Genomic DNA, 24,871 nt, shown 5'->3' with positions numbered 1-24,871 from the left:
AACAGGACAAGCGACCCGACGGCGCGGTAGCCAAGTCACCCCATTTGGAGTGGGGGCTGTGAAGAGCCGCCGTCTGATCCTGCAAGGTAGGCAGACCTGCGACCCACTGGCAGGACATGCTCAGCAGCCTGCCAGTGTGGTGGACAAGTAGCATCGAGGCAGTCACGTCACACTGGTTGGAGTGGGGGTTGAGCAGAGCCGCCGCCCGTGTCCGGAAAAGGCCCAGCGACCCATTGGAGAGGCAGTTAGGTACCCCCACTGGGAGTGGGGGCTGAGCAGAACTGCCGCCCGAGCCCGCAAGGTAGGCAGATCTGAGACCCACCGGCGGAACAGGCTTAGAGGCCGACCAGCGTGGTAGACACGTCACACCAATTGGAGTAGGGGTGGAGCAGAGCTGCCGCCCACATCCGGATCAGGACCAACGACCCGAGGACGTGGTAGTTACGTCACCACAATTGGAGTGGGGGCAGAGTAGAGCCGCCACCTGCACCCGCAGGGTGGGCAGACCTACGACCAACCAGCATGGTAGATAGATCACCCTAATTAAAGGAGGAGCACAGCCACTACCCGCCCTGCAAGAGAGATCTCCCAACTATACAAGAGCAATATAAATAAACAGGGGGAAAATTTCAAAATCACAACAGTTTCACCAAGCAGAAAGAAACGCGAGCAATATGAAAAGACAAGGAAAGAAAGGACCACAAGCAATGCAGGTCAACTCAACTCTAGAAGAGGTAATAGCTGCAACAGATGGAATGTCAGATAAAGAGTTCAGGATATACATGCTTCAGATGATCTGGAGTCTCAAGGAAGACATGAGACAGCAAAATCAGACAATGAAAGATCACATTGACAAGGAACTACAGAAACAAATCCAGGAAGTAAAAGATCAATTTCACAGGGAGATAGAAGTAATAAAAAACAAGCAAATAGAAATCCTAGAAATGCAGGAAGCAATAAACCAACTTAAAACCTCAATTGACAATACTACCAACAGAGTAGATCACTTAGAAGATAGAACATCAGACAATGAAGACAAAGTATTTCAACTTGAAAAGAACATAGACAGCTCAGCAAGACTGCTAAGAAACCATGAACAGAACATTCAAGAAATATGGGATAACATTAAAAGACCAAACTTAAGAGTCATTGGGTTACAGGAAGGCACAGAGCTCCAAACCAAAGGAATAAACAATCTATTCAATGAAATAATATGAGAAAACTTCCCAGACTTGAAGAATGAAACAGAATCCCATATCCTAGAAGCCTACAGGATGCTGAAAGTGCAAAATCATAAGAGATCCACACCTAGACACATTATAATGAAGATGCCCAACATACAGAATAAGGAGAGAATTTTAAAAGCTACAAGAGAAAGAAAGCAGATTACATTTAGGGGCAAACCAATCAGGATAACAGCTGATCTCTCAACACAGACTCTGAAAGCTAGAAGATCCTAGAATAACATATTTCAAACACTGAAAGAAAATGGGTTCCAACCAAGAATCGTGTATCCGGCGAAATTAAGCTTCAGGATGGAAGATGAAATTAAAACCTTTCACGATAAACAAAAGTTAAAAGAATTCGCAGCTAGAAAACCATCTCTTCAAAAAATCCTTGGCAAAACATTACAGGAAGAGGAAACTGAAAATAACATTGAAAACCATCAGTGGGAGGTAGGACAGTAAAGGGGGGAAAGTAATCAAAGAGGAAAACTAATCAGGTTTAGTAACATAAATAAACAAATATGACTGGAGGAACAAACCATATCTCAATAATAACCCTAAATGTTAATGGCTTAAACTCACCAATTAAGAGACACAGGCTAGTTGAATGGATCACAAAACAAGATCCAACAATATGTTGCCTACAGGAGACGCATTTGATAGGAAAAGATATACATAGACTGAAGGTGAAAGGCTGGGAAAAATCATTCCACTCATATGGACTGCGGAAACAAGCAGGAGTGTCCATACTCATATCAAACAAAATAGATTTCAAGCCAAAGTTAATCAAAAAGGATACAGAGGGACACTGCATACTGCTCAAGGGAACCATACACCAACAAGACATAACAATCATAAATATATATGCCCCAAACAATGGTGCAGCTACGTTCATCAAGCAAACTCTTCTCAAGTACAAGAGTCTAATAGACCACCATACAATAATCATGGGAGACTTCAACACACCTCTCTCACCACTGGACAGATCCTCCAAACAAAAGTTAAATAAGGAAACTATAGAACTCAATAACACAATTAACAACCTAGACTTAATTGACATATATAGAATATACCACCCAACATCAAGTAGTTACACTTTTTTCTCAGCAGCACATGGATCCTTCGCAAAAATAGATCAGATATTATGTCACAGGGCAACTCTTAGACAATATAAAGGAGTAGAAATAATACCATGCATCTTATCTGATCATAATGGAATGAAACAGAAAATCAACGATAAAAGAAGGAAGGAAAAATCATGCATCACTTGGAGAATGAACAATAGGTTACTGAATGATCAATGGGTTATAGAAGACATTAAGGAGGAAATTAAAAACTTATTAGAGTTAAATGAAATCACAGACACAACATATCGGAATCCATGGGACACATTGAAAGCAGTTGTAAGAGAAAAATTCATTGCTTGGAGCACATTCCTTAAAAAAAGAAAAACACCAACAAATAAACGATCTCATATTTCATCTCAAAATCCTAGAAAAAGAAGAGCAAAACAACAGCAAAAGAAGTAGAAGGCAAGAAATAATTAAAATCAGAGCTGAAATTAATGAAATCGAAACAAAAGAAACAATTGAAAAAATTGACAAAACCAAAAGTTGGTTCTTTGAAAAAATAAATAAAATCGACAGACCCTTAGCCATGCTAACGAAGAGAAGAAGAGAGAGAACCCAAATTACTAGCATACGGGATGAAAAAGGCAATATCACAACAGACACTTCAGAAATACAGAAGATAATCAGAAATTATTTTGAATCCTTATACTCCAATAAAATAGAAGATAGTGAAGGCATCGATAAATTTCTTAAGTCATATGATCTGCCCAGATTGAGTCAGGAAGATATAGACAACCTAAACAGACCAATAACAATAGAGGAAATAGAAGAAACCATCAAAAGACTACCACCTAAGAAAAGCCCAGGACCAGACGGGTATACAGCAGAGTTTTACAAAACCTTTAAAGAGGAACTAACACCAATACTTTTCAAGCTATTTCAGGAAATAGAAAAAGAGGGAGAACTTCCAAATACATTCTATGAGGCCAACATCACCCTGATGCCTAAACCAGACAGAGACACTTCAAAGAAAGAAAACTACAGACCAATATCTCTAATGAACCTAGATGCAAAAATCCTCAATAAAATTCTGGCAAATCGGATTCAAAATCATATCAAAAAAATTATACACCATGATCAAGTAGGATTCATCCCTGGGATGCAAGGCTGGTTCGATATACGGAAATCAATAAATGTTACTCACCACATCAATAGACTTAAAAATAAGAACCATATGATCATCTCGATAGATGCAGAAAAAGCATTCGACAAAGTACAGCATCCCTTTATGTTCAAAACTCTAGAAAAATTAGGGATAACAGGATCATACCTCAACATTGTAAAAGCAATCTACGATAAGCCACAGGCCAGCATCATTCTGAATGGAGAAAAATTGAAGGCATTCCCTCTAAGATCTTGTACAAGACAGGGATGCCCTCTCTCACCACTTCTGTTCAACATAGTCCTCGAAACACTGGCCAGAGTAATTAGACAGATGAAAGAAATTAAAGGCATAAAAATAGGAAAAGAAGAACTTAAATTATCACTATTTGCAGACGATATGATTCTATACCTAACGGACCCAAAAGGGTCTACAAAGAAACTATTAGAGCTAATAAATGAATTCAGCAAAGTGGCAGGATATAAAATCAACACGCATAAATCAAATGCATTCCTGTATATCAGCGACAAATCCTCTGAAACGGAAATAAGGACAACTACTCCATTCACACTATCCCCCCAAAAAATAAAATACTTGGGAATCAACCTAACAAAAGAGGTGAAAGACCTATACAATGAAAACTACAGAACCCTAAAGAGAGATATAGAAGAAGACCTCAGAAGATGGAAAAATATACCCTGTTCATGGATAGGCAGAACTAACATCATCAAAATGGCGATATTACCAAAAGTTCTCTATAAGTTCAATGCTATCCCAATCAAAATCCCAACAGCATTTCTTGTAGAAATAGATAAAACAATCAGGAAATTCATATGGAATAATAAAAGACCCAGAATAGCAAAAACAATGCTAAGCAGGAAGTGTGAATCAGGCGGTATAGCGATACCAGACTTCAAACTATATTACAGAGCAATAGTAACAAAAACAGCATGGTACTGGTACCAAAACAGGCGGGTGGACCAATGGTACAGAATAGAAGACACAGTAACCAATCCACAAAACTACAACTATCTTATATTTGATAAAGGGGCTAAAAGCATGCAATGGAGGAAGGATAGCATCTTCAACAAATGGTGCTGGGAAAACTGGAAATCCATTTGCATCAAAATGAAACTGAATCCCTTTCTCTCGCCATGCACAAAAGTTAACTCAAAATGGATCAAGGAGCTCGATATTAAATCAGAGACTCTGCGTCTGATAGAAGAAAAAGTTGGCTATGATCTACATACTGTGGGGTCGGGCTCCAAATTCCTCAATAGGACACCCATAGCGCAAGAGTTAACAACTAGAATCAACAAATGGGACTTACTCAAACTAAAAAGTTTTCTCTCAGCAAAAGAAACAATAAGAGAGATAAACAGGGAGCCTACATCCTGGGAACAAATCTTTACTCCACACACTTCAGATAGAGCCCTAATATCCAGAGTATACAAAGAACTCAAAAAATTAGATAATAAGATAACAAATAACCCAATCAACAAATGGGCCAAGGACCTGAACAGACACTTCTCAGAGGAGGACATACAATCAATTAACAAGTACATGAAAAAATGCTCAACATCGCTAGCAGTCAGAGAAATGCAAATCAAAACCACCCTAAGATACCATCTCACTCCAGTAAGATTGGCAGCCATTATGAAGTCCAACAACAACAAGTCCTGGCGAGGATGCGGGGAAATGGGTACACTTGTTCATTGTTGGTGGGACTGCAAATTGGTGCAGTCAATTTGGAAAGCAATATGGAGATTTCTTGGAAAGCTGGGAATGGAACCACCATTTGACCCAGCTATTCCCCTTCTCGGTCTATTCCCTAAAGACCTAACAAGAGCATGCTACAGGGACACTGCTACATTGATGTTCATAGCAGCACAATTCACGATAGCAAGATTGTGGAACCAACCTAGAAGCCCTTCAATAGATGAATGGATTAAAAAATGTGGCATTTATACACAATGGAGTATTACTCTGCATTGAGAAATGACAAAATCATAGAATTTGGAGGGAAATGGATGGCATTAGAGCAGATTATGCTAAGCGAAGCGAGCCAATCCTTAAAAAACAAATGCCAAATGTCTTCTTTGATATAAGGGGAGTAACCAAAGACAGGGTAGGGACGAAGAGCTTGAGAAGAAGATTAACATTAAACAGGGTTGATAGGCGGGAGGGAAAGGGAGAGAGAAGGGAAATTGCATGGAATTGGAAGGTGAGCCTCAGGGTTACACAATTACATATAAGAGGAAAGGAGGGGTAGGAGAAAAATTATACAAGTGGAAGAAATGATTTACAGTAGAGGGGGTGGAGAGAGAGAAGGGGAGAGGAGGCGAGGGGAGGGGGGATAGTGGAGAATGGGATAGACAGCAGAATACATCAGTCACCAGAAAGGCAATATGTAAATCAATGGAAATGTAACTGATGTGATACAGCAATCTGTATACGGGGTAAAAATGGGAGTTCATAACCCACTTGAATCAAATTGTGAAATATGGTATATTAAGAACTATGTAATGTTTTGAACGACCAACAATAAAAAAAAAAAGGAGATCTGAATTACAGAAGGCCTCCCCTCCAACGCATTTTTCATATTGCTATCAGAAAGATCTCTCAGGCAAATCTGAGCATGTGAAATTCCTGATTCCAAGTCTTTAGCGGGTACAGAAATAATATGGTCAACTCATCTGCCAGGTACATAGATTTTCTTATCAGGCCTGTAGGTAGCTCAGTTCCTGCTACTTCTTGCTATATTACAGCCTAATGAAATTATATTTTCCAAATGTAAAATGTTTTCTTGTGTCTCCATGTCTGTTACCCTCTGCCTAGTATGCTCTTCTGCACATTCTCTGCCAAATCCCACTCAGTTCTTAAAATCTGACTCAAGGGCTTGCCTCCTCTGTTTTACCCCTAATCCCAAACTTCCTCTGCATGCCTTCATGCTATGCACAGCTACTAGAAAAAGGATGATGCTTTACTGTGGTTATATACAGATATGTCCCCCAAGATGATGAGCCCACAAACAGAAACCCTGTGTTTCCATGCTGGTTTGCCCAGCCAGAGCCTGGCATACAGGGGGCATCTGAGGGAACAGTGTTGGCTGCATCAACATATATTCAATGTCTCCCTTTCCCAACACAGAATAAAAACATCATAAAAAATGAAACAATCTTTTTGAAAACAATACTACAACAGTATAAATGTACTTAATACTATTGCACTGTACAATTGAAAATGGTTAAGACAGTATAAAAATTCATACCGTTTAAGATGTATGATAAGGTAATGAAGACTGTTAAAATTTGATGTTGGCAATTGTCTTAGAAGGACCTTGCTTTTTAGAAGAATTTGGTTTATTTCTACACACATATTTGGGTATGTTTTGTCCTTAGGGTTATCATTTTTGGTATCTTGCTCTTCATTAATATGTTGGATCTCTTGTGCAAGGTCCATAAATTCCTTGTACCATCGGAATAAAATCAATGGTTCTGGGAGCTAAAGAAATAAAATTACATTAAAAATTACATACATTACATTAAAAATCTCTCTTTTTTGTTAAAAATCAACAATTAGTGAGAGTTACTCAAATGATTTTTTTATCATTTCAGTGTACCTATGGCTACTTGATGTCCTATATTATCTGTAGAAGGTTAGGGTGTTGCCCTGTGATCAGTTTGTATCCTCACCACACTGGGGTTTGAAACAAGTCACTTAACCTCTTGGAGCTTTAGGTAATAATGAAGGCTACTCTCTAACACTATTGCAAGAATTGAGCAGTTTCCCACATAAAAGTCTTGGACATACAAAATTCCTAAAACAGAATGCAAGTTTATCATATTGGACCCAATTCATCTCCTCTCCCTTACTGACTAATAAAAGAAATAAAGGATGACACATTATGAGACTTATAGTCATTCAAAAGTATCAACCTCCATTTCTCAGTTGAGGTATCTGTAAAATGTAATTAAAGAGTTATCAATATTTTCCTGAAATAACATTGTAGATCCAGCAATTAATACTTAATTTCTTTCTCTCCTGCAACCCCACTAAAATACAGTAGGCCAATGAGGACTAGGAAAATAGAGAAAACAAAAGCAACAATTCACAAATAGAAGAGCAGATTAACAAGTCCTGATGCAACAGTTCCAAGAAAGCTGACCCCTTATCATTCAACATGATTTTCAGAATCCTAAAGGGACTTGGAAAATAAGTGCCAGGTCCTCTGACCTTGGGGTAGGGTGCAGATGGGCCAGCTGAGACAGCTTAGCTCTCTATAGAATCCTGTCTCTACTCCATGTTCTCGAGCAATCTCCTTCCTAAAAATCTGGAAATGTTTTCTCTGGGCAACATGATACAGAGGCTCTCTGAATGGGGGCAATGCCAAACCTAAGGATCAGAGAGGTGACTGTCTGAAAATGGGGATTTGTTGGCTGTATGCCCACTGAATGCACAGATCCTGCAATCATCGTTCCCACCCTGGCTCCCACAGTATTGGTACCATATCTCTAGGCAAGGAAAACCCTTTTCCAGGAGAGATCAAACCAGTCCAAGAGCAGGGAACTAGAGACATGTGATCAGGCATATATCAAACGGTCCATCTAGATCACTTTATAATAAAGTTCCAAGTTTTTAAAAAGCCTTGATGTGTTCAAGAGCTTCCAAAGAGATTTCAAGTCCAAAATCTAACATAACTAGACAACATTAAAGACAAAAATCAAACTGGGTATAAAAAAAAACAAATTGAAGTTCTAAAACTATGCTGTCAATATGCTGACCACTAGTCATATATGGTGAAAAAGTACTGGAAGTACAACTGATCAAAATTAAGATGTGCTCTAAATGAAAAAATAGATACTAGATTTCAAATACTAAGAGCTCAAATATAAATCAATAAATAAGTATCTCATAATTTTAAAATAATATTCAAAATGTTAAATAATATATTAAAATTAACTTTACCTATTTTTAAAATTTTATATGGCTATAGAAAATTTAATGTTATATATGAGGGTCACATTGTATTTATACAGAGGATTTAGAGGCTAAATAGAGAAAAGAACCCTTACAAAAAAATCTATGACTATCCACAGGAAAATAGCATGATATAGTCATTTTAAAAAATGTTATCAAAGGAATAGAAAATCATAATTCTTGAAAATTAAAATATGATCTCAGGAATGAAGTAATTTATATTAGTCAAGAAGATAAAACTGAGGAAATGTCTTAGAGAGTTATTGAAGAAAGAAAGAAGAAGAATAGAGGAAAGGTAAGGGAACTAGAGAACCAGTATGGGTTATTGAGTATGCAAACAAGAGCTTCAACTAGAGAGCACAAAGAAAGAGGGGAAAATGAGCAATAAAAATCAAGAAACGTTCAAAGAACTAAAGCACTGACAACTATCAGAGCTCATGGAGTGTCCAGAATAGTAGATGGAAATATATCCACATCATTATTCATCACTGTAAAATCTTAGAATAATGTGGCATGGGAGAGATTCTATTAGCTATACAGGGACAAAACAATAGGCACAGAGTTAGGAATGAAATAAGACGGATTCACGGTGTGAACAGAACAACAACAACAACAAAGAACCTTGCCTTCAAAATTCAGAGGAAAAAGAATTTCCAGCCTACAATACTAAAAAGTCCCACACTATCTACACTAGTCCATTTCTGTCAAGACAGTAGGAAAACATTTACGGATGAACAGGTTTCAAATATTTAATCCTACTTAAAGGACAAACATAACCAAAACAGAATACCCCCCAAACAAGGAAAACAGGAGAGGTGTTCCATCACAAAAGAGAGGAGAGGAGAACGATCTCAGGATGACAGGTAATAACCAAATTAAAAAGGATCTGCAAGGGAGCAAAAGAACAACAGAGAAGGACAGATCAAGGACTTATCAGCATGACTCTATCATTATCTCTTCATTTTCACCCAGGGATAGATGCCAGCTGGATCTGACCCAAATCATTTTGTACTTGGCTCATGACAAAATGCCAATTAAGTTCCTGTAACCCCTCTGTAAGCCGATGCCTAAAGCCAGCAACGTCACTTCACTCCACAGGTGTGTGTGTGTGTGTGTGTGTGTGTGTGTGTGTGTGTGTGAGTATGTTTACCTATTCCTGCAAACTGCAGGTATAACAGTGAACATAGAAAATGACAATATAGGACAGCCCACTCCCTGACCATATTCCTCCTAGACTTCTAGTATCCACCTTATAGGAAGAGTTATGCCTGATGCCCCAAATATTATGAACTTCATGGCCTTGCCTACTAACCTCTCAAAATAGCTATTTTGAAACATCACTGAAGGCAAAGCTAGACTATGATCTAGATACTGTCCTACTTATTGAATATTCCTAACAGTGTGAACACTGGCCTTTACTTATACAGATACATTTATGCTTTTAGTCAGTGTTCTAAAACTTAAAGATAACAAAAACTTAATGAGTGTTATTTATTCCTATATGTTTATCCCTTTAACATGGTTAGGAGGGACCTCCAAGATGGAGTTGGGAGGCTGCAACATGAAAGAGGTACATGGAAGTCCTGTACAAGGAATAGTAATATTTTATTTTCTTAAGTGGAATTTGGTTTTATTATTATTGTTCTTTAAATTGTATGTATATTTTATATACATTTTATGATCTGTACATTAATAATGAGAAAAACATCAACATGGGAAGATCAGTGGAGTGGAGTGGGGAGATAAAGGGAGGAAAAAAGAGGACCAAAGTAGAGTGAGTCAGATCTATGCATGTATGAAATTGTCAAGATGAACCTAGCTACTATGTATAAATATAATGCTCTAATCAAAAAAAATAGAAAGACATCGACATAATCTGTGCCAATGAAAATATATAAATATAAAATATATTTTTGCTCTTTTTATTTCATGTAGTTTACCATAAACACTTTACCCATCGAAGGTATAATTTTAAGGCTTCACAGATGTCATGTGAATTTAATTCTGACATGTCTACCAAATGCATTCCATTCTCCAAAGCTTGACACAGTTTTGCAGTTTTTGCTTTGTTTCCACTGACACGATAAATTCCCTTGAATAGAAAAGAAAAAAAAATGATGCCAAATTCTATTTAAGTACAAAGGGCTAAATTTAGACATCTAAACATATTTGATGAATCTCCTTCAATTTATATTAGTATTTTAGGAAAAAAACAAGTTAAAATCAAATAAATTAACATTTTCCAAATAAAATGTGAATAAATTCAGTTATTAAAAACTGAGAGTATTGATTTTCTTAAAGTCTCTTTTTCATTAAAACAAATCACACAGGCATTATGTTTTAACAACATACCTGTAAACACAAGGCTCTCTTTTCAATCTCTGAAGCACATATTTTGAGTATAAAAGGAATGCCATCTGGCTTCTTTTTTTGTAACTTGTGTGAATTCTGCTCCAAATAAGTGTGTTTTCCCCAGAAATTTCCGGTGACTACAAAAGATAACTAAGTTTTCCATATATTTATGATGACAAACAAGGAGACACTACAAGAAAATGATATTTTAAAACTGATTAACTCACCCTAAAACTATTCAAAACTAAGCAAACTACAGCCAGACTAATAACAACAAAAATGAGTTTAAAAGTATTACTTGTGGTTTATGAAATACATTTAACAGCAAAACAAAGTAGAAAACTATAGAAGATAAATTGTGGGACTTTATTAAAAATGTACTGGCAGAGCCAGGTGTGATGGCATATGCCTATGATTCCAGCTACTTGAGGGGTTGAAACAGGAAGATCACAAGTTGAAGGCCAGCTCAACATAGAAAGACCCCCATTTCAAAACACAATTTAAAAAGGGTGGGGATATTGCTCAGGGGTAGAGTGCTTGTCTGGCATGCACAAGACCCTGAGTTTAATTCCCAGGAGTATAAACAACAAATTTATATATATTTAATACATGTGTGTGAATACATACACATCTCCTAATAAGTAAAACCATAACAAAAAAAAAGTATATAGCAAAAAAATAAGGGGGCCAATGTGATTCCAAAAAGATCTTACCTCCTTACATTTAACACCTTGGAACACTACAATGCCTTCACAATATCTGCATTTTGAGGGGGATTTCAATTTTTGGAACTTGTGAGTAACAGCTGCCTTTGACATCAATGGTTTCTTAAATGCTCCAAGGGAACTGGGTTCTTATAACAGAAATATAAGAAGGGTAAAATGACAAAAAAATATATACTACATGATATTGTACATGTAATAATTTTTAGACTTTGAGATTATTCATATATTATAAAAAGCTATTATTTTGAGTTTTTAACATGAAAAAAATCTCCTTTATAGATCTCTTTTATAAAACACAAACTTTTACTCAACATTTTATTCATAAGTAAAAATCACCATCAAACCAATAAAATTTTTAAGATACTATGGCATAATGTTTTTAGAATCAGCACAGTTAAGCCAGGCACAATGGTGTATGCCCGTGATCCTAGCAACTCAGGGGGCTAAGGCAGGAGAATCACAATTTTGACGCCCACCTCAGCAACTCAGTGAGACACTGTCTTGAAATGAAAAATGAAAAAGGCTGAGGATGGCAGCTCATTTGATAGAGTATTCTGGGTTCAGTCCCCAGTACCAGGAAAAAAAGAACCAGCATATTTATACTTAATAATATTAACATGCCCTTTACACAGTTGGTAAGTATGTTCATAGGTGGCATATAAATGCTATAAATGTTTCAAAGAAATACAATTACATGAGGTGAGTATGTTAGAATTATTTACATTAAGGATAAAGCTCCTCTTTATTCATTATAAAATTACAGGCAATCTAGCTTATTATATTTTAATATTATATTGGTATTACAGGTATCAAATGTACAAAATTAATTTATGAGAGTTTAATTTGAGTTACTAAGGTAACTGACTTTACTTTTATATCCTTCGACACCCAAAACATTCCTTATTCTCAATAAGTACACTGAATCTGCTCTTCCTGCTTGGTTTCTTATACTCTTTCTTTCAAAGGAGATTTCTCAGACTTTCTCAGGCATGCTTCCTTTTAACAGTAAGTCATTATACTGGGTTTATAAAGAAGACCAGACCTAGCCTGCTATTTTAATACCATGCCAGTACATCTCAGATCTACTAATTTTGTTGCTATTTGTGTGTGTGTGTGTGTGTGTGTGTGTGTGTGTGTGGTGCTGGGAATTGAACCTATGACCTTGTGCATGCTAAGCAAGTACTCTACCACTAAGCTGTTATTCCTAACCCTGTCACTTATTCTATTTGTATTTCAGATAACTGACTAGTACATTATCAACTAATATTTGAACATATTTACTGGGATATATTTAAGTTACTGTGTGATGCTTTTGTTTATTACACAGCAAAGTAATGATTCTTTAAAATTATACTATCTTTCAGATCTTATGAGATGCTACTACTTCAACCAGTTTAATGGGTTTTCATTCAGGTGAATACAATACAATACCAGCTTCTGAAGGGGAAGGTGGCTCTCTTTCATCTAAATCATCTGCAGAAGGCATGGTTCCACTGAATGGAGTTTGTGGAAGTTTTTGATGAAAGTCTCCTAAAAGAAAATTGTTGATACCATTGCCTGGCTATTTATTTTAGAACAGAAAGGGGAAATGACAATATTTTTGGAATTATGCAAGTCACACTATTTTATTAGCTTCAATCCAAAAATTTGCTTCCATTCTTATACTCTAGATAACAGGGAATTATGATGCTCATTCCTTCTTGGGAACAAAAGGAATTTAACTAAATTTATCTGACTTTTCCAAATAAATTTAAAACTTAGGATCATATATTCCTATGAGAACTTACTGCCAACTTCTGGTAGAAAGTTTTAGAGGTTGTAAGCTTCACAAAGATAGGTAGTATCTAGGGGCTGGAATTGTGGCTCAGTGGTAGAGCACTTGCCTAGCATGTCCAGGGCTCTGGGTTTGATCCTCAGCACCACATAAAAATAAATAAATAAAATAAAAGTATAAAAAAGGTAGTATCTTATATTCATGTTCTATATCTAATATCTGACAGAGTGGCTAGCAAAATAGTAAAGTTGTCATTAAATGTTTATTAAATTATTAATAAATGTACACAATACAATCTAAGGCCTTCTAAAATATACAAAAATTATCTGAACTCAATAGTAAAATTAAATTATGTTATTAGTAAATCAGGAGATAGGAAACAGGGAGAACCCAGGGATCTCTAGCCAAGAGCTGAAATCACAAGTTCAAACTATGTCACAGGACACTACTATGTATAAATCAAAGCATGTTTGGAAGTAGACTGACTAGCAGAGATTTACTCTGCTGAAATTATAAACAAGTCTACAACTGAGTAAAGAATTCACTTTAACTCAAGGTCTTTAAACAATCTTAGCTTCAGTTAGTAACACTTTTCATAAATGATTTTAAGCAACACCCTCTTCTCAAAAGGATTTTTCTGTTCAATATGCTCACAGGTGGGTGTCTAGTTTTTACTTTGAATGTGATCCCAATGACTAAAAAATCACAAGTTCACATGTTCCATTTTAGAACTATTCTAATTATAAGACAGTTCCCTTATATTATTGAACAAAAATCTGCCTCTGTATGAATCCCAGTCTTTGGACATATTTTTTTTTCTCACAGGGGCAAACAAGAACTCTAATTCATTTCATTCCATTTCATTCCATGTCCTTAAGTGTCTTTTCTCAAGTAAGGCATCTTTCAGTCTCACCCATTTATCATGAGATAGAAATTCCAAATTTTTGCCTTCATCACATGACATCTACAAGATTCCAAATGGGTTAAGGGTTGCTCTAGATTAGGTCTTAATTTCTGGCACTACCTAGAATATTCAGTTAAATATTTAGGCTCCAGAATGTCCCTTGAATAGAGGTAGTGGGAAATGAGAAAGTAGCACCTGTTAATCAATCTACAAACCTCAGTGCTTCATGGCAAAAATTCTAACTTTAAAAACAAGACATTAATCCGAATGTATAAAACTGTGCAATATGTAAAATACTTTAAAAATGGCTTTGGAATTTGATGAGGTCAAACACTAAAACATCCCCATCATGAGTCTAGGAGGAAGGCAGATAGCCAGAAAGGACTATAGCAGTCTTTGGTGGAAGAATGTGGAAGCAAGAATCTCCTGGCTTTAAATGCTACTTCTCCTGCTAGCTATAAAGCCCATGGAAAATTATCCTCTTTGATATTACTAAGAGGGAGTTCAAAACATTTGCTCTATGAGGATTTTGAGACTATTTATATCATAGTACCTTAAAGCACATTTGTAAAAAAAAAATAGCAATAATCAATCATAGGCTCAAGGATTGGCATAATGGAATTGTTTATTATAGCAATTACTGCAAAACAATTCAAAAGATCAATCATGATATTCAAGTTCATGGACTAGAATACAGTAGTAAAAATAAGGCCAACTATTCACATTAACATAACATGCATGAATTAAGTCACAAAATAGTATGATTGAATTTGAACAACATCCAGAAGAGGTCAAAACTCTACTACATATAGGTATTAAAAACATTTGAAATATCTACAGAATGATTTTAAAATAGTCAGGATAATGGTTTATGCTGGTGGGAGCTAAGGCAGTGTAATCAAGAAGGAGTACCCAGGGTGCTTCTAATGTCCTAATATTTTTATTGAGGGTCTGTTTCATTCTCTTTCTTTAATCTGTACATATATATGTATATTCTCATCTATATTTGAGACACTTCATTATAAAAATAAGTTAGTTATAATTATTCCCCAAATGATTATTTTAATAATTTCATTGAATTTTACTGCTAGACTTAAATATTTATGTACCTGGACTTATAGATTCTGAATCTAAGGATCCAGATTCACTGCTCCCTCCAGTACTCTAAGTCACTAAACATCCCAAATGTCCATGATCTTATGAAAGAAGATCTTATGCATGTGAGGCAACCACTCTACCAACTGACCTATATCCCCAGCACCACAGATGCCCTTCAACAGATGAATGGATAAAGAAACTATGGTATACGTACACAATGGAATATTACTCAGCATTAAAAGAGAATAAAATTATGGCATTTGCAGGTATAAATGGATGGAGATGGAGAATATCATGCTAAGCAAAATAAGCCAATCCCAAAAATCCAAAGGCAAAATATTCTCTCTGATAAGTGGATGCTGATCCATGGAGATGGACAGGGGTGGGGGACAGATGGGAAAAATGGAGGAACTTTCATTGGGCCAAGGGGAGGGTGATGGGGAAGGGGCATGGGGACAGGAAAAAATGATGGAATGAGATGGACATCATTACCCTAGGTACATGTATGACTGCACATATGGTGCAACACTACATAGTATACAACCAGAGAAATGAAAAGTTGTGCTGCAATTGTGTACAATGAATCAAAATGCATTCTGCTGTCATATATACTAAAAAGAACCATCTTTGGGCTGGGGTTGGGGCTCAGTGGTAGTGCACTTGCCTGGCATGTGTGAGGCACTGTGTTCAATTCTCAGCACCACGTATAAATAAATAAAATAAAGATCTATCAACAACTAAAAAAAAATTTTAAAAAATGAACCACCTTTAAGAAAAAATATTTAAAGTCAAAACTTAGCTAAGAGGTAGATTTCATAAGGTAAAATATTGACATTACATAAAATGAGACAATTCAGATTTGTTTAACAATGACCAATTATGGACTTTAAGGCAGGCATGGTGGTTACAATCATGACTAGGTCTCACAGAGTTACATTATAAAGCCTGATTTTCTGGTTCTAGAGCTCCAATTCATTTAATGACCAATGAACAATTTGCTCTTTCATAAACCTGTATTCTCTTCAGAGTGAAAAACACCTGTTAGGGGATAGGGTTGTAGCTCAGTGTTAGAGCACTCTCCTAGCACGCATGAGAAACTGGGTTCAATCCTCAGCACCACATAAAAATAAATAAAATAAAGCTATTGTGTCCAACTACAAATGAACAATAAATATTTTTAAAAAAAGAAAGAGAGAAAGAGAGAGAAAGAAAGAAAGAAAGAAAGAAAGAAAGAAAGAAAGAAAGAAAGAAAGAAAGACAAACACCTGTTAGATCTCCATTGTTAGAGTGATTATAACCAGTGATTTGAAAAAAATTAACCTTCAAGTGAATCACCTGGGAGATCTTGTTCAAATACAAAGTCTGGATTGAAACTCAATCTTTCCTCTTCAATTTTATTACAACTGTCAGGAAAGCACACAACATCCTTTAAAGAGTGAGAAGGGCCACATCTGGACATCTGGGAACTATTTGTTAATGGTTTATTTACATTCCTAAGAAAAAGCAAATAAAGCTCAGCACTAACAATAAATCTACTTTGTACTATAGTCAGAAAAATTTGTTGATTTAATATATGTAGAATAATTAACTAAATATAATGAACAAACTGTTACATGGTTCAGCTTTTTTAAGGAGATATGGATAAAACTTTTATTTTCACAGTTGAAACATTGATAGAAATAGCAACAGTCAGTAATGCATGTTATGATTAAACTTTTGTAGTATCATCTCAGTGGAAAATATAGGTTAAATTTTGTGGACATTCAAAATGTGTATGATTGTCATTTGCCATTCCCAAAGGATTTTTAAGTCTCACAGAGTGAGGTCAGTATCAAAATGGAAAGCTTTACTCTCAAGTGAGACTTAATAAGAAACCACAAAATAATACAAATAAAAATTTTCAGAAATTTTTAAAGTTAATTCTATCAATATTAGAAAATATACCTCTTTATACCACATAGGAACTTAGTAAATGTTTTATTTCTAGAAATTCATCTATATATTAATTCTTACCCATCAACTTTTTCTTCTTCAGTTGACTTTATAGCCTTCACAAATTCACTGTACTCTTGGCCTGGATCATAATGTTTGGCATTATCACAGTGAAAGTCTAAACTGTTTGCAAGGGAGGCAGCCTGCAAGTGCTGCATCTGGAACAGATTAACTGTTACCTATCATCACAGACACAAAAGGCAGAAAAGACTTGTGATATACAGAATGCATTATAAATAAATGTACATTGACTTCAATGAATGAACCAATAAAAACGGGCACACAAGTGAAACAGCTCTGAATACCACTGTACACATGGTATATTGACCAATATTATGAAAGATAAAGATTGTTAACTAAAAGAGATGTTTGAATCTAATATCTAGGTGTGCTCATTTGCTACAAAACTGTTTTTAAACTGTAAAGTTTAAAAAATACAAGCCATGTCCCTGATGGTTCACAATTTGAGGATCCATAGCTCTGTACCCTGATGGTCTGACCGCACTGCCTAAATTTACTTGCATGACCATGATGATCAAGTTATTTATAACCAGTGATTTGAAAAAAATTACCCTTCAAGTAAATCACCTGGGAGATCTTGTTCAAATGTGAAGTGTGGATCGAAACCCAAGATTCTACATTCCTTATAGGCTCCCAAAGTAATGGCAATGTGACTAGTTCAAAGACCTTAATTTTAGAGGAAAGGCTTTCTAGAATTTTATTTCTGCATCAGTTCAAAGGAGATCAAAGAATTATATTGTTCCAATATGATTATGTGCAAATAAGTAACTTAATGTAGACAAGCAGTTTAATACACTGGTATATAAATACTTAATCTTAAATATCATTAACTATTTATTATTTGAGGTGAAAGGATTTTTGTGAAAGGTAAACAGCCTAAATGACTTATAAGGTAATTTCAAATCCTGGGATGTTATAACCCTATTCAATTATATTATACTTCTGTAAGCTATAACATTAATTAATCAAAATTTGGTAAATGAGAACTGGGGCTATAGCTCAGTGGCAGAGCACTAGCCTAGCATGTATGAGGCACTGGGTTCAATCCTTAGCACCACATAAAAAATAAAATAAAATAAAGGCACACTGTCCATCTATAACTATAAGGAATTTTTTAAATTTGGTAAATGAATGAAACACAATTTTAAATACCCAGAACATTTTAATGGTTTCTGATTCAGATGCAGTAATCTCACTATCCCTTGGTCTATATTGAATTTGCTCAAAAACCCTGGTCAGAATGCATAAATCAGCTGTCTAAGAACTCTGAAATGAAAATGGTAGCAGGTAGAAAGTAGCAAATAAACCACAATCCAATCCTGCCCCAACCCCAATCACATATCCAGCCTAGACTTGGCCCCTACTCAAAAACAGCTTGAGTCCCAAAAGTGTAAACAGGGTATGGACAGAAAGATCTCCAAGAGAGATCTTCTCTTGTCCAAGGAACAAAAAAAGGGCATGGAGTAGGAGATATGACTAAAAGAGTAGGTCATAACCTGGTTTCTTTGGTGGGTTTATTTTCTCTCCTGCCCCAGTGCCCAAACAAGCATAAACCCCTAAGATGCAATCCTGTCCTGTGGCAGCAGGTGATGTGAGTAGAAGTGGAACAGAAACTTCCAAGGGAATCCTTTATGACAAGATGAATTGTGCTCCAATGAGTGAGTGGATTTGAAATTCTTCTTGTTTTTCTTTATTCTCCCCTCATTTAATGACTGAGAATTGATGCCCCTGGCTCCCTGGAGGATAGCAGAGTAGGCAGGTACATTTTGGTTTCCCAGTTAGAAGACTAAGAGGGAGGCACACAGGAGGTGGAGAGTGAATCTAACAAGATCAAATTCGGTTCAACTTAAAAAAATGAATTTTCAATTCAGGCTATAAACAGGATAAAAAGGTCACAGAAAGTATTACTGAAAATGTGTTGGATATCATTTAATGCTACTCGTCACATAAAGAATCAGGAAAATCTCAACTACTCACAAGGGAAAAGACAGTGAACAGACATCAACACTGCGGTGACGCAGATGGTGCAATTATCAGATGAAGACTCTAAAGCTGCTATGATAACATGGTCAATAAGTGAGGACAATCAATCTTGAAACCTGAACAGAAGTCTCAGCAGTGAAACAGAAGATCCAAAAAAGAAACGAAAGGGAATTTTTCTACTAAAATTTTTATTAAAGGATTGTATAGGAAAATGAAGTCAGTGAACCTGAGACAGATACATAGGACAATTAAGATGCCCCTCAACTTATAATTACTTCCTGAAAAATCCCACTTAAATTGAAAATATACTTAAAACCCACTGTAAAGTTGCAAAATCTTAGGCTGAACCATCGTAAGTTGGGTACTGTTTGTAAAAACAGTTAAAGGGGAAAAGATTGGAGAAAAAAAATAGGATCAGCCAGAACTGTGAGAGCACCTGAGTCACCTGAGCTTTAGAGAAGAGAAAGAAAGTGCTACAAACAAAAATATTTGAAAAAAAAAACATAGCTGAAACCTTGTCAAAATTTGCAATGATCAAATGTGTAGATTCAAGAAATCCAGTGAATCCCAAACAGGAAAAACTCAGCAAAATCTATGTATACATATATCTTAGCCAAACTGCTTAAAGGCAAACACAGAGAGAATCAAACCTTGGAAGCAGTGGTGGGGATGTGGCTCAAGTGGTAACGCACTTGCCTGGCATGCACAAGGCGCTGGGTTCGATCCTTAGTATCACATAAAAATGAAATACCCATGTTGTGTCTACTGAAAACTAAAAAATAAATATTAAAAAAAATTCTCTCTCTAAAAAAAAACCTTGGAAGCAGCCAAAGAAAAGCAACACAAACCATACAAAATGACACAACTGACTATGGATTTCTTCTGAGAAACCATGGAGGCCAGAAGGCAGTGAAACAACATTTTTAAATTGGTGGGGGAAAAAAACAACAACTGAATTGTATATTTATAACTCAATATACAGTGAAAATGTTCTTTAGAATTAAGGACAACATGAAGGTATTCTTAAATGAAGGATAATTTAAAAAATTGTGACCAGCAGACTTGCTATGAAAGAAATGGTAAGGGAAGTTCTGTTTACAGAAGAAAAACATTACCAGACAGAAGATGGAACTACAGGAATGAAAGGGAAATAAACAGAATGGAAAGTATCTGGACAAATATCATATACTACTTTCCTTCTCTTCTTTATAATACATATGACTTTTAAGCAAAAAAAAAATTAAGATGGCCTGGTGAGATCTTTAATGTAAAAACACATATCAACCACAATCCTCAATGGTTAAGGGGACTTATATAGTGGAAAGGCTTCTACATTCTACCTGAAGTGGTAAAATATTAGTTCTCAGCGAACTGTGAAAAATTACAGACAGTTATCCCTCAGTATCCATCTGGGAGGGTTTAAGGATATCCTTCAGATACCCAAATCTCAGATGCTCAAACCCCTTATATAAAATGGTATAGATTTGTGTATAATCTATGCATACTCTCCAAATACTTTAAAGAAGATTTGTAGATAACTTATAGTATATAATACAATGCAAATTCTATGTAAATTGTTCTTATACTATATTGTTTAGAGAATGATATAAAGAAAGTCTTTTTATGTTCTACAGTATAGATGTAATTTTTTTCTGAATCCATGGATGTGGAATCCATACATACAGAGGATCATATTCACATAAAAATACTGCAATTCTTAAATCAAAACTACTCTAAGATACCATCTCACTCTAGTTATAATGGTAGCTATTATGAAGACAAATAACAATAAGTATTTCGAGGATGTGGGGGAAAAGGCACACTAATACATTGTTGGTGGGACTGCAAATTGGTGCAGCCAACATGGAAAGCATTCCTTGGAAAACTTGGAATGGAACCACCATTTGACTCAGCTATCCCTCTCCTCAGTCTATACCCAAAGGACTTAAAAAAGCATACTACAGGGACACAGCCACATCAGTGTTTATAGCAGCACAATTCACAATAGCTAAACTGTGGAACCAACCTAAATGCCCTTCAGTAGATGAATGGATTAAAAATGTGGCATATATACACAATGGAATATTACTCAGCAATAAAAGAGAATAAAATCAAGACATTTTCAGGTAAATTGATGCAGCTGGAAAAGATAATGCTAAATGAGGTTAGCCAATCCCCCCAAAAACAAATGGCAAATGTTTTCTCTGACATAAAGTGACTGACTCATAGTGGGGTAGGGAGAGGGAGTATGGGAGAAATAGATGAACTCTAGATAGGGCAGAGTAGTGGGAGGGGAATGGAGGAAGCATGGGGTTAGCAATGATGGTGGAATGTGATGGACATCATTATCCAAAGTACATATATGAAGACATAAATTGGTGTGAACATACTTTATATACAAACAGAAATATGAAAAATTGTGTTCTATATGTGTAATAAGAATTGTGATGCATTCCACTGACATGTATTCAAAAAATAAAAGCAATTAAAAAAAACAAATACTGCAATTCCTAGTATAACCAACTATAGTATATATGTGTACAATACGATATAATAAAAACCCAACAGATAAATTAAAAGGACAAAATGTAGATGCACATTTTAAGTTAAAATGCAATTCTGATAAATGACTAAATTAAATGTATAATTTAAAAAATGTAGTTACAGAAAATTATCAATTCAACCAACAGAAGGCAGCAAAAGGGAAATAGATTAAGGAAATACAAGGTATAAACAGGAAAGAAATTAAAAGGACCTACATATGAACATATATTTAAATTAAATATAAATGGACTAAGCACTTAAGAAAGTATACACTAACTATAGTTTATATAACAAACTTACTTTAAATACAATGATAAAGTTAAAAATGAAAAAATGGAAAAAGATATATCACTTTCAAAAGAAAATTGAAATAACTCTATCAATATTACATAAATTAATCTAAAAAGCAAGGAAATTTACCAGGACAAGTAGACATTTCATAAAGATAAAAGGATTGATTTATCAAGATCATATAACCATTGTTAATATGGAAATAACCAACAACATAGCTCAAAATACATAAAAACTGAAGGAATTAAAAATACACAATATGTTCAAGTCTTCAGACTCTTTTCTCAGCAATTGATGGACAGATATATTTAAAAGTAATCAAGAATACACAAGAAATAAATTACACTATAAACCAAGAGGAACTGACACTCATGAAACACTCCAGTCAACAATAGAATGTGCATTCTTTTCAAGTACACATGTGGAATATTTATTATTAATCTTTTAAAAGAAACAGTTTTTAATTTCACTGATTTTTCTTTTCCTTTTTCAGTTCATTGATTTTTCTAGTTTTTAATCTTTGTTTGTACTTGACTCAATCCTGAGTCATAAAACAAACCAAAACAAAGTTAAAATAATCGAAATCGTGAAAAGTATTTCTTCCACCATAATGAAATTAAACAGAAAATCGGTATCAGAAAAATACTGATTTTTCTGGAAATTAGTATCCAGAGAAATCCTCAATTACTTGAAAAATTAAACAACAAACTTTACATTATCCTTACACTGAAAATTAAGTCTTAAGGAAAATTAGAAAATATTTTGACCTAAACAAATGGGAAATTACATTTCAAATTTTATGAGATTCAGTTAAACAATGATATAGAAAAAGTTAAAGCATTAAATATTTTTACTAGAAAATCAGGTCTCAGTAAACAACGTAGCTCCTATCTTTAAGAAACTTTAAAAAAAAGGTAAAACAAACCCAAAGCAAACAGAAATAAAGAATAAAAATCAGAAATCAATAAAATTTAAAAGAAAAATCAATGCAAATAAAAATTGTTTTTAAAACAATTTTTTGAAAATATAAATAAAGTTTATAAACCTGGAGCCAGATTAACCAGAGAGAAAAAACTGCCAGTGCATAAGAGGGGAGTTAAGAAGAGCAGATACAAATGATCTACATCAGAAACAAAAGAGGAGAGATCACTACAACTTATAGAGACAATAAGAGGATAAGGAAATTTAACAACCTATGCACATAAATTCAGCAATTTAAGATGATAAGGCCTAATTCCAGGTAAGTCACAAACTACCAAAATTCACCTAAGAAAAAATAATTAACTTGAATAGTATTTTATAAAACAGAAGTTGAATATGTAGTTAAAAAAAAAAAAAACCTTCCTGAAAAACAAGCCCAGATACTTTCACCAAGGAATAGTACCAAACAGGAAATAACACGTATTTAATAATTTAATACAAACTCTTTTAGAAAACAGAACAGGAGGGAACAATTCTCAACTCATTTATTTTATGAAACAGGAATTACCCTACACTAAAACCAAACAAAAATGGAAAACAACGCATCTCAGAGAGACAATTCATCTCCAGGTATGTAAGAACTCAAAAAACTTAACACCAGGGGCTAGGGTTGTGGCTCATTGGTAGAGTACATACTTGCCTTAAAGGTATGAGGCACTGGGTTCGATTCTCAGCACCGTGTATAAATAAATAAAATAAAGGCCCATTGACAACTAAAAAAAAAAATTAAAAAAAAAGAAACAAAACTTAACACCAAAAAACCAAATAACCCAATCAATAAATGGACTAAGGAACTGAACAGACACCTTACAGAAAATAAATACAATGGATCAACAAATATATGAAAAAATGTTCAACATCTCTAGCAATTAGAGAAATGCAAATCAAAACTACTACATTCTGCTGTCATTTATGTTTTTTAAAAAAAATCAATAAAAAATTTACTCTTAAGATTTCATCTCATTCTAGTCAGAATGACAATTATCAAGAATACAAGCAACAATATGGGCTGGGGTTAGGGTTCAGTGGTAGAGTGTTTGCCTTGCATGCAGAAGTGGGGGCCACTGGGTTCAAGTCTCAGCACCACATAAATAAATGAATAAAATAAAGGTATTAAGTTACCTACAACTAAAAAAAAATACAAGCAACAATAAATGTTGGTAAGAATGTGAGAAAAAGTTATACTCGTACATTGCCAGTGGGACTGCAAATTGGCAACCATTGTGGAAAGTAGTATGGAGATTCCTCAGAAAATGTGCAATGGAACCACCATTTGACCCAGTTATCCCACTCCTCGGTTTATACTCAAAGGACTTAAAATCAGCATACTATAGTGACGCAGCCACATTCATGTTTATAGCAGCTCAACTCACAGTAGCTAAACTATGGAACCAACCTAGGTTGGTTCAACAGATGAATGGATAAAGAAAATGTGGTATATAATATACAATGGACTATTACTCAGACTTAAAGAATAAAATGATGGTATTTCCTGGTAAATGGATGGAACTGGAGAATATCATGCTAAATGAAATAAGCCAATCCCACAAAGCCAAAGACAAATATTTTCTCTGATATGTGATGCTAATTCACAATAAGGGGAGGGAGCTAGGGAAGAAGAGAGTTACTTTAGGTAAAGTGGAGTGCAAGGAGGGGAGGAGGTATGAGGGTAGGAAGAACCGTAAAATGAATTGGACATTATTACCCTATGTGCATATATGACTACACAACCAGTGTGATTCTACATCATGTACAACCATAAGAATGA

At 35.1% G+C, this 24,871-nt stretch overlaps 1 pseudogene across 1 annotated transcript in view; it reads right to left on the bottom strand.

The window, feature by feature from the left end:
- LOC308655491 (rho GTPase-activating protein 29-like) overlaps positions 1-24,871 on the bottom strand; it is a 631,986-nt pseudogene that overhangs the window by 581,431 nt on the left and 25,684 nt on the right. Inside the window, exons 11-18 of the transcript in view lie at positions 17,305-17,462; positions 16,649-16,784; positions 15,303-15,427; positions 12,947-13,045; positions 11,504-11,643; positions 10,791-10,980; positions 10,393-10,530; positions 6,730-6,962 (exon numbers count right to left, since the gene is read on the bottom strand). The product of the transcript in view is annotated as a rho GTPase-activating protein 29-like (transcript). The remainder of the gene's footprint in view (positions 1-6,729; positions 6,963-10,392; positions 10,531-10,790; positions 10,981-11,503; positions 11,644-12,946; positions 13,046-15,302; positions 15,428-16,648; positions 16,785-17,304; positions 17,463-24,871) is intronic.

Source organism: Spermophilus citellus, assembly GCF_964194105.1.
Source record: "Spermophilus citellus genome assembly, chromosome: 9".
In the NCBI taxonomy this organism is placed as follows: domain Eukaryota; kingdom Metazoa; phylum Chordata; class Mammalia; order Rodentia; family Sciuridae; genus Spermophilus; species Spermophilus citellus.
This window is presented reverse-complemented; position numbering and strand designations above follow the sequence as displayed.